This window comes from Bufo bufo, chromosome 2 (genome assembly GCF_905171765.1).
Source record: "Bufo bufo chromosome 2, aBufBuf1.1, whole genome shotgun sequence".
NCBI lineage: Eukaryota > Metazoa > Chordata > Amphibia > Anura > Bufonidae > Bufo > Bufo bufo.
In genome coordinates this window covers 340,340,044-340,357,547 of record NC_053390.1, presented here as the reverse complement: position 1 = coordinate 340,357,547, position 17,504 = coordinate 340,340,044, and the positions used below count along the sequence as shown (strand labels likewise).

Sequence of the window (17,504 nt, the reverse complement as noted above, 5' to 3'; positions counted from 1 at the left end):
GGCCAGTTGAAGTAGCAGCACGTACAGGTTTCACCCAGTCCTCGGCCTTTTGTGTCCTCTACCCCATAGTGGCCGCAGTATATGTAGTGTACGGGAACTGTAATACCCGTCACTACCAAAGTGTCACTTGGTGTGCTGTCATCCCTCCTAATTATGGGGAAGTTGTTATATGTCAGTTTTATAAAATGTCATGTAATGTATGTATTTTCCTGTTACTGAAACTTGCATGTACAGGCCTGCTAGGGGTGTCATTCCAGCTTCTAGTCAATAGAGGGAGCTAGGGAGCCCTAGTTTATATAAGGCCCAGTCAGGGAAGTGCAAGGCAGACGGAGTCTAGTGTCTGTAATCTACAGTTGGAGATTAGACAATGTCAGAGACAAGTCCAGGCCTGAAGCCTGCTGTCCAGGAGAAGATTCCCTCCTGAATTCCCATATGCAGAAACAGGAATATGTTAGCTCAAGAGCCTGAGGAAGTTTCCAGAAGCTGAGAGAGACAGAGGCAAAGATCAGGAAAGCAAGAGGTACTCAGAAAGACAGAGGAGGTACTTATTAAAGCTATAGCCAAGGATATAAAGCCAGAACTAGGTTAATGGGCCTTGGTGAAGATATGCTATATTCCAGGATCAGACAGAATTAGAGTGCAAGCTCCTGTGCTGCAAGTCCTGTGTTCAACACTCTGTAATCACCTTGCTGTAACTGAATTGCCTGCATCGACCGAATTGCAAAATCGACTGTATGCCAAGGAACTGCGATTCCAACATTGTCTCTGCTTGAAAATTACTAAAGTTGGAGTTCTGTTTTAATACTACGTTTCCTCAATTTATTCCTGCATCCGCAAACGGCGTGCCACCGTTTACTTGGCACTGGCGTCACGAACTATTTCTACCTTTACCTGCCCTTGCAGAGAGTCAGCTGTACCAGGTTAGTGTATATTGCACTACATCACCCAGAAACACCTATTGCACACAACTTGAGTACGCTGCACTTCTCTTTTGGCGTCACGAACAGGATACGCACGCTTTCTAGTGCAAGAAGCGTGAACTTTGTGCCTTATACAGTTGCCCTGTGACCAAAGTGACAAATTACCTGTTTATTGAAAGTGGACTTTGTGGACTGAAAATCATACCCAAAGTGTACCCAAAACTTCTAAAAAGCGCTGTGCAGTGTTGCGCTATCCAGAGGAAGAAAATCGCCACATTGGAGTGTGGTTTTGTGGACTTTTTACATTCCTGCTTGCTGTCAGTGAATAGACAGCGTTTATACCCAAAGATGGCTGCTGGGCTTGCTGAAATTACTGCTGCGTCACCTTCATCCCGAAAAGGCGGGAAAAATTGGCGCCTTTCTGAGGAAAAAGCGGGAAGAAGGTCAAGGTCAGGCGCCACGGCTTATCTGGATATTTGCATGTCTGCCAGCATGGACACCGCCTTCCATATACTGGAATACCTGGGGGGCGGCCTCCCAGTGCAGTGGGAGGAGCTGGCTACTCTAATTGACGCGACCCTATCGCTCTCCTCAGAAGGATCGAGCATGTTGGATAGTGAGCAGAGTGTTACTGCAGCGTCCGCACCTGAAATTGCAAAGATGACTGATATCGGTGTAGAGCCAGAAGAGGCTCCACCGGCCTACTCTCCGGGACCGGAGCAACCCGCCTGCCGCCCAAGGGAGAAAGAACCCGAGCCCTACTATGGCTCGTGGAGAGACTTTTTCCAACCATCTTTCAAATGGTCCTCCCTGATGGCGGAGATCCGAGAGGCCGCTATAAAGCGGAATACAAAGACCAAAATCATCTATGAGGAACTAACTAAGACAATACATGAGAAGCATACGCACACCCAACCCCGCCTGGAAAGGAGAAAGGGAGTGGTGCTGTCATTTGACAAATCCCGTGGCTACGGGTTTATCCAGGACTATCTAACTGGCAGAGACCTCTATGTGAATCGAAGGTCTGTCAAAAGAGACTACCTCCCTTCGTACCAGCACAGCCTCCGCGAGGGAGAGGAAGTGGAGTACACCCCTGCCGAGAGCCTGCGAGGCCCTTATGCGACTGCTGTGACCCGTCCCAAGCGAGCACCTGAGGACTGGGAGGCAGAAGAAGGAGAAGACTACTCTGGCTGCGAGCGGGAACCTGAACGCTCTCCAGAGCCGGCCCATCACGCCTTCCAGGAGCGGAGCTCCTTCATTGGGCCTAATGTCTTCTGGCAGCCAACCGTGTTGGAGAAATGGGTGAGCCCCTATCCTTCCCCCGAGCTGCCTCGTCGGGAGAGGACCATATCAGAGCTGGAACAGTTAAAAGGACTTAGTGCTACCTTTAAGAACATCCGGATGGGTCGGAGACCAGACGCATCGCCTGAACCTGCAGAGGCCGAGTCCGCGCCATCAGTGACTGTACCTGCGCCGGCGGCGCCAGCAGAGGACAGCGACTCCGACACAGAGAGCATCGGTGAGCAGATCGTCCGGCTGGAGGAGAAGTTGCGGGAGTAGCGCAAGAGATACACCGCCAGGATCCAGACACCGCCGAGGAAGGATGAGGTAAGGGTGCCTGTCAACACCCGTAGACCGCCTTCTGTTGCCACCGCTCCGTCAGTGCCCCAGACCGGACCCGCGATTGCCGTAAACTGCTGCACCCAGAGCACCGGACCGCTTGCGGCGGTGCCAAGCACGTTACACCCTGCAGTGATCATGCAAGGACCGGCATGGTCCACCAGAGGGTTTACCCCTAGGCCTAATGGGCCAATACCTATTAGGGGCCCCTTTACCCTACAGCTGCCCCCTGATACAGTTATGTGGGCACACCCTCCTGTAGAAGAATACTACAGACGATACCTGCCAGCGGAGCCAAGTGGATATGATATGTCACTGTAATCAGCCTGCTAGGCCTTTGATTTACTTCACTGCAGAAGTTTGACGTTAACCCTTCCAGGACAGGAGTCCTACGTTTCTGGTCCTTTGTTGCGGCTGCCAGTTTGTCCACGGCTCAGTGGTAGGTGTTGACCACTGAAATCACAAAGTCAGCAAGGCCACGTTTGTTTCCAGGATCTCCTGCCTGCTTTTGTTACCCCACGCCAAGTTGTGCCTGTTCCTTTAGTTGCACCTCTTACCCTTCACCCCCTTTTCAGGTTGATCAGGGGTATTACAGCACTTGTCTTTGCTGTCCTTTTATTGTGCAACTTCATACTAAGGAACCGTGCCCGGAGACAGACTCAAAAGTACCTGAGCCTCTGAGATTCTTATTCTTTTAAAAGTAATGTGCCCAGAGATGGACTCCACCGCATGAGAGCCTCTGTGATTAATAAGAAATAACCTGGGTACGGACTCATGTTTGTTCTTTGAGCCTCCAAGAATTTTTTTACTGTTTTATCCATTTTGCTGTTCTATCATGGACTTATTCATTGTCATGGACTATCCTGGTTATAATGTTACACTGTGCCAGGTCAGCGCCCCCGTTCCATTCACTATCCTGAGAGAAGAGAACGACGCCCCTTGTCACTACCCTTCACTTTTGCCAATTGGACCTGATGTAAATGTAAATGCAGATGAATTACATGTATGTAAGCCTGCATGTCTCTATTTTCTATTTCAGGTAGAGATTCCAGTTGGGCGACCCATGATGGAGTACGAGGTCGTACTCAGCTTAAAGCAGTGGGGTATGAAGTGTACGGGAACTGTAATACCCGTCACTACCAAAGTGTCACTTGGTGTGCTGTCATCCCTCCTAATTATGGGGAAGTTGTTATATGTCAGTTTTATAAAATGTCATGTAATGTATGTATTTTCCTGTTACTGAAACTTGCATGTACAGGCCTGCTAGGGGTGTCATTCCAGCTTCTAGTCAATAGAGGGAGCTAGGGAGCCCTAGTTTATATAAGGCCCAGTCAGGGAAGTGCAAGGCAGACGGAGTCTAGTGTCTGTAATCTACAGTTGGAGATTAGACAATGTCAGAGACAAGTCCAGGCCTGAAGCCTGCCGTCAGGAGAAGATTCCCTCCTGAATTCCCATATGCAGAAACAGGAATATGTTAGCTCAAGAGCCTGAGGAAGTTTCCAGAAGCTGAGAGAGACAGAGGCAAAGATCAGGAAAGCAAGAGGTACTCAGAAAGACAGAGGAGGTACTTATTAAAGCTATAGCCAAGGATATAAAGCCAGAACTAGGTTAATGGGCCTTGGTGAAGATATGCTATATTCCAGGATCAGACAGAATTAGAGTGCAAGCTCCTGTGCTGCAAGTCCTGTGTTCAACACTCTGTAATCACCTTGCTGTAACTGAATTGCCTGCATCGACCGAATTGCAAAATCGACTGTATGCCAAGGAACTGCGATTCCAACATTGTCTCTGCTTGAAAATTACTAAAGTTGGAGTTCTGTTTTAATACTACGTTTCCTCAATTTATTCCTGCATCCGCAAACGGCGTGCCACCGTTTACTTGGCACTGGCGTCACGAACTATTTCTACCTATACCTGCCCTTGCAGAGAGTCAGCTGTACCAGGTTAGTGTATATTGCACTACATCACCCAGAAACACCTATTGCACACAACTTGAGTACGCTGCATATATGTTTGGGGTAGTTTCTGGTCTAACCGGATGGTAATGTTCAGTTCCGACAGTCCGGCCACTGCAGATATTGTTATTAGTGGCAAGTCAAAATCGGCATACGTAATGTCATTGATGCGCCGCCTAGTACGGCTTTCTCTACAATTTAATTTCCATTTCAGCTGTTCCTACATATGCGCTACGACTAATACTGCAGCCTGACGCCTTGTTCAGGGATAATTTCTACCTTTTTTCACAGGTCATGACCGAAGCAGTTGTTGGGCCTACACCGAGCCCTCCACATTCGGAGTTAACGCTGGTTTGAATAGACACCTGGACAATGCCCGCCAGTTAATAGCGAAATCCCTGTCACCCAATACCATTAGAGCTTATAACACGGGGTGGCAATTGTTTATTAAGTTTCAGCATATACATCCCCAGGGAAACATGTCCTTCATTAATCATATTCTCGCATTTATTGGATATTGCCATACGGAAGTACATCTGAGTCATAGTACCGTCAGATCTTACCTAGCAGGTGTTCAGCATTTTTCCTCTGTTTTGCATCCTGAAAGGTATTCATTGTTGTCTGTGCAGGTGATTAAAGCCGCGTTACGAGGGTTACGAAATAGCCGTGTTAGTGATAACTGTCATGGGTTACCTGTTTCAGGAGAAGTTTTCAGACAGATGTCTGACTTACTGGACAAGAACCCCTTTGGAGTACTGCATAGTCTGGTTATCAAAGCGTCCATTTACCTAGCGTTTTATGGTTTCCTTAGACCAGGGGAGTTCACATGCACTACACTCAGCAGTTATTTCTTCACTGTCAAACAATTAGTTCCTGACTCTGAAGGGTACACTCTGGTTTTACCTTTCACCAAAACTTCTCAGGTCGGGCCACCTACGCACGTCAGATATTTTCGTACGACCCATCGCTGGTGTCCAGTTAAGGTGTTACATCAGTTATACACTTCTTTGCCAGACCGTAGTCCAGATAGTCCATTGTTACCATTTCCCTCAGTACCGCTGTCCACGTCTCAGTTTGTGTCCCATGTGCGTCTATTGGCCACCAGTTTAGGTATCGAACCAGCCTGCATATCCGGACATTCCTTTAGAATAGGCGCAGCTTCGGCGGCTAGCAAAAACAAAGTGCCCGCTCACATTATACGTAAATTAGGCCGGTGGCGCTCATCTTGTTTTCATAGATATATTCCCAATCCTGAACGAGAAATTTCATGTGCTTTTCAGAATTTGGTTTTGTGATTTGTTATAAAATTTCTGAATATCATGCTGTTTCTTTGCCCTCTTTCAGGTATACTCTCGACGAGGCGGTCAAGGCACATTTCAGACCGTTTGGGTACTTCAGGGGGTGTATGTGTCGATAAGTTAACTCGGTGTACTGTGGCCCTGACCACAAGTTTTAAGGCCAATATGTTGGCCTGTATTTGTGGGAGGGGCCTATTGCCCTTATAACCGGCGCATTACCATGGGGGAGCAGCGCTTCGTTCCGAGCTTACCCTCCCGGCCCACCCTCTTTTCTACCTTACACAGGCAGGGTATGCCCTTTTTCAGGTATACTCTCGACGAGGCGGTCATGGCACATTTCAGACCGTTTGGGTACTTCAGGGGTTGTATGTGTCGATAAGTTAACTTGGTGTAATGTGGCCCTGACCACAAATATATATATATATATATATATATATATATATACACTCACCTAAAGAATTATTAGGAACACCATACTAATATGATGTTGGACCCCCTTTTGCCTTCAGAACTGCCTTAATTCTACGTGGCATTGATTCAACAAGGTGCTGATAGCATTCTTTAGAAATGTTGGCCCATATTGATAGGATAGCATCTTGCAGTTGATGGAGATTTGAGGGATGCACATCCAGGGCATGAAGCTCCCATTCCACCACATCCCAAAGATGCTCTATTGGGTTGAGATCTGGTGACTGTGGGGACCATTTTAGTACAGTGAACTCATTGTCATGTTCAAGAAACCAATTTGAAATGATTCGAGCTTTGTGACATGGTGCATTATCCTGCTGGAAGTAGCCATCAGAGGATGGATACATGTTCTCATTCTGTTTACGCCAAATTCGGACTCTACCATTTGAATGTCTCAACAGAAATCGAGACTCATCAGACCAGGCAACATTTTTCCAGTCTTCAACCAATTTTGGTGAGCTCGTGCAGATTGTAGCCTCTTTTTCCTATTTGTAGTGGAGATGAGTGGTACCCGGTGGGGTCTTCTGCTGTGGTAGCCCATCCGCCTCAAGGCTGTGCGTGTTGTGGCTTCACAAATGCTTTGCTGCATACCTCGGTTGTAACGAGTGGTTATTTCAGTCAACGTTGCTCTTCTATCAGCTTGAATCAGTCGGCCCATTCTCCTCTGACCTCTAGCATCCACAAGGCATTTTTGCCCACAGGACTGCCGCATACTGGATGTTTTTCCCTTTTCACACCATTCTTTGTAAACCCTAGAAATGGTTGTGCGTGAAAATCCCAGTAACTGAGCAGATTGTGAAATACTCAGACCGGTCCGTCTGGCACCAACAACCATGCCACGCTCAAAATTGCTTAAATCACCTTTCTTTCCCATTCTGACATTCAGTTTGGAGTTCAGGAGATTGTCTTGACCAGGACCACACCCCTAAATGCATTGAAGCAACTGATATGTGATTGGTTGATTAGATAATTGCATTAATGAGAAATAGAACAGGTGTTCCTAATAATTCTTTAGGTGAGTGTGTGTATATATATATATATATATATATATATATACCGTATTTTTCGCTTTATAAGACACACCCGATCATAAGACGTACCCCAGGTTTAAGAGGAGGAAAATAAAAAATATTTTTCATCAGTCCTCATATCAGATCCTCAGATCAGACCCCCATAAATATCAGGACATCAGATCAGGTTCACATATCAGGACATCACATATAATCCCCTTATCAGGACATCAGCATCAGGTCTCCATGTCAGAACCACATCAGACCTCAAATCAGCCCACATTGTCAGACCCCCATCAGACCTCAGATCAGCCCACATTGTCAGACCCCCATCAGACCTCAGATCAGTGCACATTGTCAGACCCCCGTCAGACCTCAGATCGGCCCACATTGTCAGACCCCCATCAGACCTAACATCAGCCCTCAATGTTAGACCCCATAAGACCTCAGATCAGATTAAAATAAAAACCTCCTCTTACCTGTCTGTGCCGCGGCTCCTCTCCACCTCCGGCAGAGGTCGCGTTTCCCTGTCTTCCCGACCTGCGCTGCTCTGTCACCTGACTGCGTGCAGTGTCAGGTCATAGTGCGTGCACTACGTCCTGGCCCTGTGCGTGGGCGGGACGGTGAAGCGCCGACACCAAACGGCGAATTCCCCGACAGGTTGTCTAGCCTACAATACTCCACATACATATTACAACTACTTAGATGTTTTTCCAGATAAAGAAATACCACCCAGACAATGCATATATATTGTCCAAAAACCCAGAGTCTCTCTCTCTCCCTCTCACCATATTTGATTTGCCCAAAACGAAACATAATAAATCTGGAACGAACTCTGAATCGGTAAAGCCTATTCACTCATCTCTAGTATGTAGTCCTGTATGTTTGGTAGTGTCCATTCAGCACGTAAAATATGTCTTTAGTGCGTCCATGTGAGGGGGTGCAATTACTTTGAGAATTTGGCACATATGCATTGATCTTGGTCAATTAATTTTTTGGATCCCTAACAACGCCCTTTAATAGTATACAGGGCACAAGATTTTACACCATTAGGATTAAACTGTGCGAACATCAGTCCCTAGTTCACCATAATGTACACTGTTATCTCCAGAGATTTCCAATCAGTTTCACACAACCCCAAGCATCCTTGTTCCTGTTTCCACAAGTTGTGACACAAACAGTAACTTAATATCTCTTCATCAAGAAAGGCAACATCCTGGTTCACGTCTGCTGTGTTTACTTTTTTAACAATTGAGCAACAGCTTTTTGAACTTTATGAGCTTTATGAAGATTTACTATTATTCTCCTATTAGTCTCCTCATAGTTCTATTAAACCATATAAGAAGATAAAGTTGTAAAGAGAAAAGACCAATTAAATCATATAAATGCCATAATAATGTACATTCTACAGGATTCATGTGGCCCATCTGAGCAGGGCCAGTTTTAGACAAAATGTGGCCCTGGGCAAAATCAAAAGTGGGGCCCCAAATCTTGTAATAATGTACTAACAACACAGTTACATTCTGTCGATCATAAAGCTCCTCAGATCTGCACCCTCATGGCCCCAGAATACACCACATGCCCTGTCCCCTCAAAGGCTACAGCAATGTAGCGGGTCATCATACAGCGTGTACCCCAGACCTGCGCTGCACACCACTAGATCCTCCCTCACCCAGCCGCTTGCAGACATACGAAACCCCTCTCTTCCAAAGAACCTCCACGAGCTCCAGTATCCATGCAGAAAGAAGGCTCTGTCCTATATGCATTTGGTCATGTGACCATTAACCCCTTAATGTACGGCATATGTTAAGTGTTTAAAGATGGAGCCCGCTCTGGAGCGGAGTGGGCGGTGTAGCAAACGCAGCTGGCACCTTCACCCAAAGTCTGCGATCTGCCCTAATGCTGACCATGGACATTTAACCACTCAGCTGCCGTGGTCAAATGTCACCACAGCATCTGATGCGCGCTTCCTGTTCAGGGGAGCTTTTCCCCGGCAGAGATCGCTGAAAGCACCCTATTCTAATAATGAGCCACAGGCTGTACTAGGCTTCCAGGCTCATTATTAGTATATCCCAGTTCAGGCCCCTAGGTGGCAGCACTGAACTGTGATACAGTGATTTCTACACAGAATAATGGGACAATTTCAATTATTCTGTATAAATTGCAATCTAATGATTGCAAGTTGTGGTCCACTTAGGGATCTAACAAAAAGTAAAAAATAAATGAAAAAAGTTTAAAAAAAAAAAAAAAATATATAAAAATTCTAATCACCCCCTTTCCCCAAAATAAAAATGAACAATAAAAAAAACAACATCATGGGCATCGCTGCATGCAAAAACTCCCATACTATTAAAATCTAAAAAAAGTTAGCACATATGGTTAATGGTAGAGATAAGCGAATCGAATCCCACAAAGTGGAATTCGATCGGAATTTCAGGATAAATTTGATTCGCCTCAAAGCTGAATTTCCTTGTGCTTTGCGTCAGCGAATCAATTTAGGCTACTTTCACACTAGCGTTCGGAGCGGATCCGTCTGATGTTTCATCAGACGGATCCGCTCCGATAATGCAGACGTTTGCATCCGTTCAGAACGGATCCGTCTGCATTATTACTTAGAAAATTTTCTAAGTCTGAAAGTAGCCTGAGCGGATCCGTTCAGACTTTACATTGAAAGTCAATGGGGAACGGATCCGCTTGAAGATTGAGCCATATACTGTCATCTTCAAGCGGATCCGTCCCCATTGACTTACATTGTAAGTGTGGACGGATCCGCTCGCCTCCGCACGGCCAGGCGGACACCCGAACGCTGCAAGCAGCGTTCAGGTGTCCGCTCACTGAGCGGAGCGGAGGCTGAGCGCTGGCAGGCGGATGCATTCTCAGTGGATCCGCCTCCACTGAGAATGCATTAGGGCCGGACGGATGCGTTCGGGGCCGCTTGTGAGCCCCTTCAAACGGAGCGCACGAGCGGACACCCGAACGCTAGTGTGAAAGTAGCCTTAGTCTCACTGCCTGAAGAGCGGTTAAAATAAAACAAAAAAATATACTTTATTAATAAATCTCAATTAAAATGGGCGAATCTCTCTTTTTCTCATACAGAGACAGGCAGATTACGGGAATATGCAAGTAGTGGAATAAAACATATATTTTCCGCTAGTTAACACTCTGATTCCCACACACCTTGATAGGAGGGTACAAAAATATACAGGTGTATGTACCCTGTCTATCTCAGAGCTTTTTGGTGCGAAGTGGGAATTACATTTTATATCCACTAGTTCACAGTTAGGGTGTCAGCAAGCTTGTATATGAATTAATCATACATTGCCGCACTCTACTGTAAATACGCATGTGGTCAGCCGCGCATTTGTAGTACATCAACTGACCCCCTTTGGATTGGGGTCATGTTACGGCTGATCATTTACATTTAGACCACCAGGTCTATACTGACACTCCACCCACCACTGTCCCACTGAACATCCGTCAGGATTGCTACATTGGGACACCAGCTTGGAATAGAGAACCTCTATTTAGCAAGATTCCCCATTCATCGTAAATTGGAGTACAGTAAAACAATTCACCACCACCTTGTGGCTACCTATATTTCATTCTCTCAGTCCGCTCAACGCATTTCTGTGCCCCTTTTGTTGGGATACTTCCTCAGGAGCTAGGCTTAGGGTCTGAGAGGTGGTAAGATTATTTAATCTTAGAGACGGCGGTAGACGCTGCACGCTGCACGTGTTTCGTGCAGCGTATCAGCACTGGGATGGCCATAAGCGGCCTCCGGAACCTGCTCTTTAAATAAGGACCACCCGGACCAATCAGAGGTCGCCGGCGTGGTCAGTTTCATAACCACGCCTCCGCTCCATTCAGCCGGGTCTTGTTGAATGCGTTTCCCGCCCGCTGATGTGCAGCACAGAAGGGAGTGGGGGACCATTAGGCGACTGCATTAAATTGTCAGCAAGGGGTACTGTATTTACTTGATCTGGAGGTGAAGATAACGAGAAGTATATATTGAAAAGCACCATATCCTCATATGAGTGTTAGAGAGAATTATTGCATATCGGCATAGCATTATGTCCTCGTGTCATACCGATATGTAATGACATCATGGTTATCATTACATCGCTGAATGTTTAGTTAGGAAGACTGTGAATATGATAGCATTACTCAGGAGGAAATTCAGGGTCATGGTGACATTGTCACCTGCCCCCTAGACTTAAGGACATATATAGAGGATTGCAAGATGGAGCAAACAGGCACCGCATGCCATATTTCGGACACACAGATACCTGAAATAGTGTAAAAAAAACTTCATACTTACCTCCTCCATTTGCTCACGACAGGCCGCCGGCTGCCATCTTGATTGAAGATCTCGGCCGAAAACCCATGCGTGGTGACGTAATCGCGTCCCACGCGAGATTTCGTTCCAGACCTTTAAGCAAGATGGTGGCGGCCGGCCCGTCATGAGCAAATGGAGGCAGTAAGTTTGATTTTAAAAAAAATGTTATGTTAATTTCACACTCAGGTGCTGTGATCATGTATGAACGCGGAATCTGAGGGGTACAATAATGGGAGGCGGCACTATCGCCGCTCCCTGTTATTGCACCCGCTACTTACAAAAAAATGTGCTTCGTGACGAAGTAATTTTTTTGTAAAATTCAGCGAATCAGCCGAATTGAACTTTTCACAAGTTCGCTCAACTCTAAATAAAAATGGCCAATTCACCATCTTTTCATCACTTTTTCTCCCAAGAAAATTGAGTAAAAGTGATTATAAAGTAATACACACCCCAAAATGGTATTGTCAAAAACTACAGATAGTCTCCCAAAAAATGAGCCTCTACATATCTCCATAGACACAACTGTAAAACGTTATGGGGGTCAGAATATAGCGATAAAAAGAAAAAAATAATTTTTTCGAAAGTTTTCATTTTTTTCAGTATTAAAACGCAAGAAAAACGATACATACATGGCATCGCCAGATTCGTACTGATCTGGAGAATGAAGAGCACAAGTCAGTTTTATCGCATAGGGAACGCCGTAAAAAAATATATTAAACTGTGGCAGAATTGCTTTTTTCCGCAATTCCACCCCATTTGGAATCATTTGACCGCTTCCCAGCACATCATATGTAATATTAAATGGTGGCATTAAAAAGTACAACTTGTTCAACGAAAAACAAGCCCTTATAATGCTCTGAATGGAAAAATAAAAAAGTTATGGCTCTGGGAAGGCAGGAAGTGAAAAACCAAAACACAAAAATGGAAATCATCACGTCAGGAAAGGGTTAAACAGCATGTGACCAGTGACGTCACAAACCTCCTTCTAAAAATTCCATTCTAGCTTCTACCCTAGTGCAGCAGTGTGGTAAGAAGAAGAAGGAGGCGGTGGCACCAGGTTTGCGCTCCTCACAGAACGTCCTGACATTTTGAGCACTGACTGAGGCTGGGCTTGCTGAAGTGAGTGGGCCTATACTGGGAGTGCTGTTGCCACCTCTCCCAACAAAAAATAAGAACCGATAAATGCACATATCTAAGGCTTTTTCATAATTTTTCACAATATTAACCACTTCCCATCTGGGCCATTTGCCCCCTTCCTGACCAGGCCTAATTTTGCAAAACTGACCTATCTCACTTTATGTGGTAATAACTTTGGAACGCCTTTATTTATCCAAGTCATCCAGAGATGTTTTCTCGTGACACATTGTACTTCATGATAGTCATAAATTTGAGTCAATATATTTCACCTATGATTATGAAAAAATCCCAAATTTACCAAAAATTTTGAAAAATTTTCTAAATTTCAATTCCTCTGCTTTTTAAACAGAAAGTGATACCTCATAAAATATTTATTACTTAACATTTCCCATATGTCTACTTTATGTTGGCATCATTTTGGAAATGTCATTTTATTTTTTTAGGACGTTAGAAGGCTTAGAAGTTTAGAAGCAATTCTTCACATTTTTAAGAAAATTGACAAAACCCACTTTTTAATGACCAGTTCAGGTCTGAAGTCACTTTGTGGGGCCTACATAGTGGATACCCCCATAAATGACCCCATTGTAGAAACTACACCCCTCAAGTTACTTAAAACCGATTTTACAAACTTTGTTAACCCTTTAGGCGTTCCACAAGAATTAAAGGAAAATGGAGATCAAATTTTTAAATTTCACTTTTTTGGAAGATTTTCCATTTTAATCCAATTTCTTCTTTAACACATCGATGGTTAACAGCCAAAACAAAACTCAATATATATTACCTAGATTCTGCGGTTTACAGAAACACCCCACATGTGGTCATAAACTGCTGTATGGGCACATGGCAGGGCGCAGAAGAAAAGGAACTCCACATGGCTTTTAGATGCCATGTCCCATTTGAAGCCCCCCTGATGCACCCTTACAGTAGAAACTCCCAAAAAGTGACCCCATTTTGGAAACTAGGTAATAAGGTGCCAGTTTTATTGGTACTATTTTTGGGTACATATGATTTTTTTTATTATTAATTATAACACTTTATGGGGCAAGGTGACCAAAAAATTAGTTTTTTTATCACAGTTTTTATTTATTTATTTTTACAGCGTTCACTTGAGGGGTTCAGTCAAGTGAAATTTTTATAGAGCAGATTGTTACGGACGTGGCGATACCTAATATGTATACTTTTTCTTATTTATTAAAGTTTTACCCAACAATAGCCTTTTTGAAACAAAAAAATTATGTTTTAATGTGTCCATGTTCTGAGAGCTATAGTTTTTTTATTTTTTGAGAGATTTTCTTATGTAGGGGCTCATTTTTTGCGGGATGAGGTGACGGTTTTATTGGTACCATTTTGTGGGACATACGCCTTTTTGATCACTTGGTGTTGCACTTTTTGTGATGTAAGGTGACAAAAATTGCTTGTTTTGACACCGTTTTTATTTTTTTATTTTTACGGTGTTCACCCGAGGGTTTAGTTCATGTGATATTTTTATAGAGCTGGTTTTTACGGACGTGGCAATACCTAATATGTATACTTTTTTTATTTATTTCACTTTAACACAATAATAGCATTTTTGAAACCAAAAAAATGATGTTTTAGTGTCTCCATGTTCTAAGAGCTATAGTTTTTTTTTATTTTTTTAGAGATTTTCTTATGTAGGGGCTCATTTTTTGCGGGATGAGGTGACTGTTTTATTGGTACCATTTTGTGGGACATACGCTTTTTTGATCACTTGGTGTTGCACTTTTTGTGATGTAAGGTGACAAAAATGGGTTTTTTTGACAGTTATTTATTTTTATTTTTTATGGTACAAGGGATCGCTGGTGGAGTATGAATGTACCGATCTCCCTCTCCTGCCAGCGCTACAGAGAGGGAGATGGTACAAGCATTTCAGAGCGCTGTAACTGGAAATTACAGGGCTCACATGCCCTGGAGACCATGCTGATCGGTCTCCAGGGCTTACAGTTAAGAATTACGATCGCGATGCCTAGTTTAAATACCGATCTCCCTCTCTGACTGGCAGTAATAAGAGAGAGATGGTAGATGCATTTGTGATCGCTCTGACTGCTTGTCAGAGCGATCAAAAGCCTGGAGACCAGGAAAAAAGGTCTCAGGGTAAAGATTCATGTTCTTGGCTGTCAGGAGGGAGCTTAGTCACGGAGTTTCTATGTACAGGGGCGGAGCACAGGGGGGAAAGCTGCAGGACGTTTTAAAACGTGCTTTCAGAAATAGAGATCCACCTCCTGGACGTTTATAGTCAATGGGCAGACGGGAGGTGGTTAAGGCATACTGAAAGGCCCTTTCTCCAATTATTTCTCCTATCAGCAAAGTAGTTATCAATTACAACAAATTTCTCTTTTATCCATTATGTTTACTATTTCTTACTATTTTTTTTACTCAATTACTCAATGGTTTCATACAGAGCATTTTTCAGAAAAAGACCACTTTCACACGGTCAGTATTTGATGAGTATTTTGCATTAGTGTTTATAAGCCAAAGCCAGAAAAAGTATAATGGAAAGATGTGTGCATCTTCTGTGTTTTGGCCTACGAATACGAATGAAAAATCCTGATCATGTGAAAGTGGCCAAACGCATAATTATTATTTTTTTTCAATTAAAGCAAGAAGTGGGCTCTAAATGAATGAGAAATATATAAGAAGTGCTTATACCGCTTCCTGGGTCCCTGTCTGCTTACAACAACTACAGTGGAATTCTTCCAAGAAGGAAGAGATTACAGAGCCCATGACAGCAATGAAACAGAAATATCAGTTCCTCTTGCAACTCACTAGAAAAAAAAAAAAAAACACTCATACCAAGCAGCAGTTTTACTTGTACATACAAGGGTTAATTCTTTTACCAACCGCTTCCTTCCTTGGGTACGCCTGTCTCCATTTTGTGACTAAACATATTATGCAAAACTATTTCTACATGTCCTAGGTCTGTCATTTTGATTCTGCTCTTAATATGTCTGATTTGCACATGCAAATAAGAGGAACATGACCTGGTACATAGCCACAGGCTTGAAATTTCTAGAGTGCCATTGTATATTGCACTATATACATGGTAATCCATGTCAGTGTAATACAATATGTTGGGTTCAGTTTGATGCAGATGAAATACAGGGTCTGCAGTGCATAAGAGAGAATAGATAAGATCAAACGTGCCCCATCATAATACATCCCATCAAATCCTAACCCATGAAGCATCAGTATCCACTGTATAGGGATTATGGACCTGGACTTGGTAAAGAGCTGCCTGGATGCGAGAGGAGGAGAAGCCTTGGAGCATCGAATCCGGCCAGCTCTGTCCCATTCTTCCCGGCTGCTTCTTTTGTGAGAAGGAAACAAAGGCCTGTTCAAGAATGGGTTAATAATTGCCGTCGTCCTTTGTAAGCAAGAATTTACCTTGCAAAAGCTTCCGATGTCTCCCTTCCTGCTGAGAGTCTGAGGACAGGATTACTGTATTTTCAGCATCCCTCTTTGTTTTGCATGGCATACAGCGTTCCACCATGTTCTGATCACATGATCACTGGTGCATCTAAATAGAGATGATCACCTGCTTGCTGGCAGACAGCTACATGCAGCGGCAAGCAGAAGCAGATGCAGTGATCTGAAGGGCAGTTTGAGGAGGACTCAATAAAACTGACATTGCAGAGTCATGGAGATGCTAGCCCATTCAAAACCATACCCCTTATTTTACTGAGCAAGGTCTGTCTCCCTCGAGTCATAGTATATAAGAGTGTGCGAAATGAAGGGGTTGTCTCGCTAGGATATGCCACCAATGTCAGATAGATGCGGGTCCCACACCTATCTCTAGAACGGAGTGAGCAAGAGGACACCGCACATGCGGGCTCACTCGGCTATTTCCGGAACTCCAGTAGACGTGAATGGCCCGTTCTAGAGATAGGTGCAGGTCCCAGAGGTGGTGATATCCTAGTGATATGCCACCAATTTCTGAGGTGAGACAGCCCTCTTAAATGATTCTCTGTTCGGCAGATCTTACAATGTAATATCCCAACATATTTACATAAATCTCCGTTATGGCCATTCTTTTATAAAAGTTAGATAATGCTTCCATGTTGGAGAACTCAGAAGTAAAAACAAATCAAATTGAAATTCTAAATGAATCAAATTCAACCTGAATTTTTCCAAAATTTGGGTAAAATCCACAATTTTGGCGATTCGATTCAGGCAAATTTCACAAATTACATCAGCCATTTTTCTGATCAGAAGACAGGAAAGATGAAGAAAGAGGATCACATCACATGACCCCAGGGAGTGTGTTTATACAGTGGCAGACATTTAATGTCAAAAATAAAAAAATCCTACAGTTTTTTTTAAAAAGAGGCTGCCATACACTTAGCTATTTATGTCCCTGTCACTTTGACATTATTAATGCTGTCTTGGTGCTAAAGAGCTTGAACGACGTTGGATACGATCCTAGGATACAGAATGTCATCCTCAACTTTTCAGGGCAATCAAAGCACTTTTGATTTGTGTCACCCAAATCGAATTGCCTGACCGATTCAGCCGAACCAAATCCAAATTTAATTTAAAGAAATCCACTCATCGCTACTCTTGAAAATTGATCTGTACTACTGTGAATTTTGTCAGCACCTGTATCTTGTTCTGAATCAATGCAAAACAAAAATGAAACCTTAAAATATATTGTTATGGACATATGTACAGACAATGGTTGTAGAACCACTGTGCCATGTAACCGGTTTCAGGTTGGGCCAAACCCTAAGGGCGGTATTCTAGCA

The 17,504-nt window shown here is 43.8% G+C and overlaps 1 protein-coding gene across 1 annotated transcript in view; it reads right to left on the bottom strand.

Annotated features, from left to right (window-relative positions):
- PRUNE2 (prune homolog 2 with BCH domain) overlaps window positions 1-16,235 on the bottom strand; it is a 263,046-nt gene extending 246,811 nt beyond the window's left edge. Inside the window, exon 1 of the mRNA XM_040417057.1 lies at window positions 16,147-16,235. The gene's annotated coding sequence lies outside the window, so the exon portion shown is untranslated. The remainder of the gene's footprint in view (window positions 1-16,146) is intronic.
- Window positions 16,236-17,504: the final 1,269 nt, after the last annotated feature.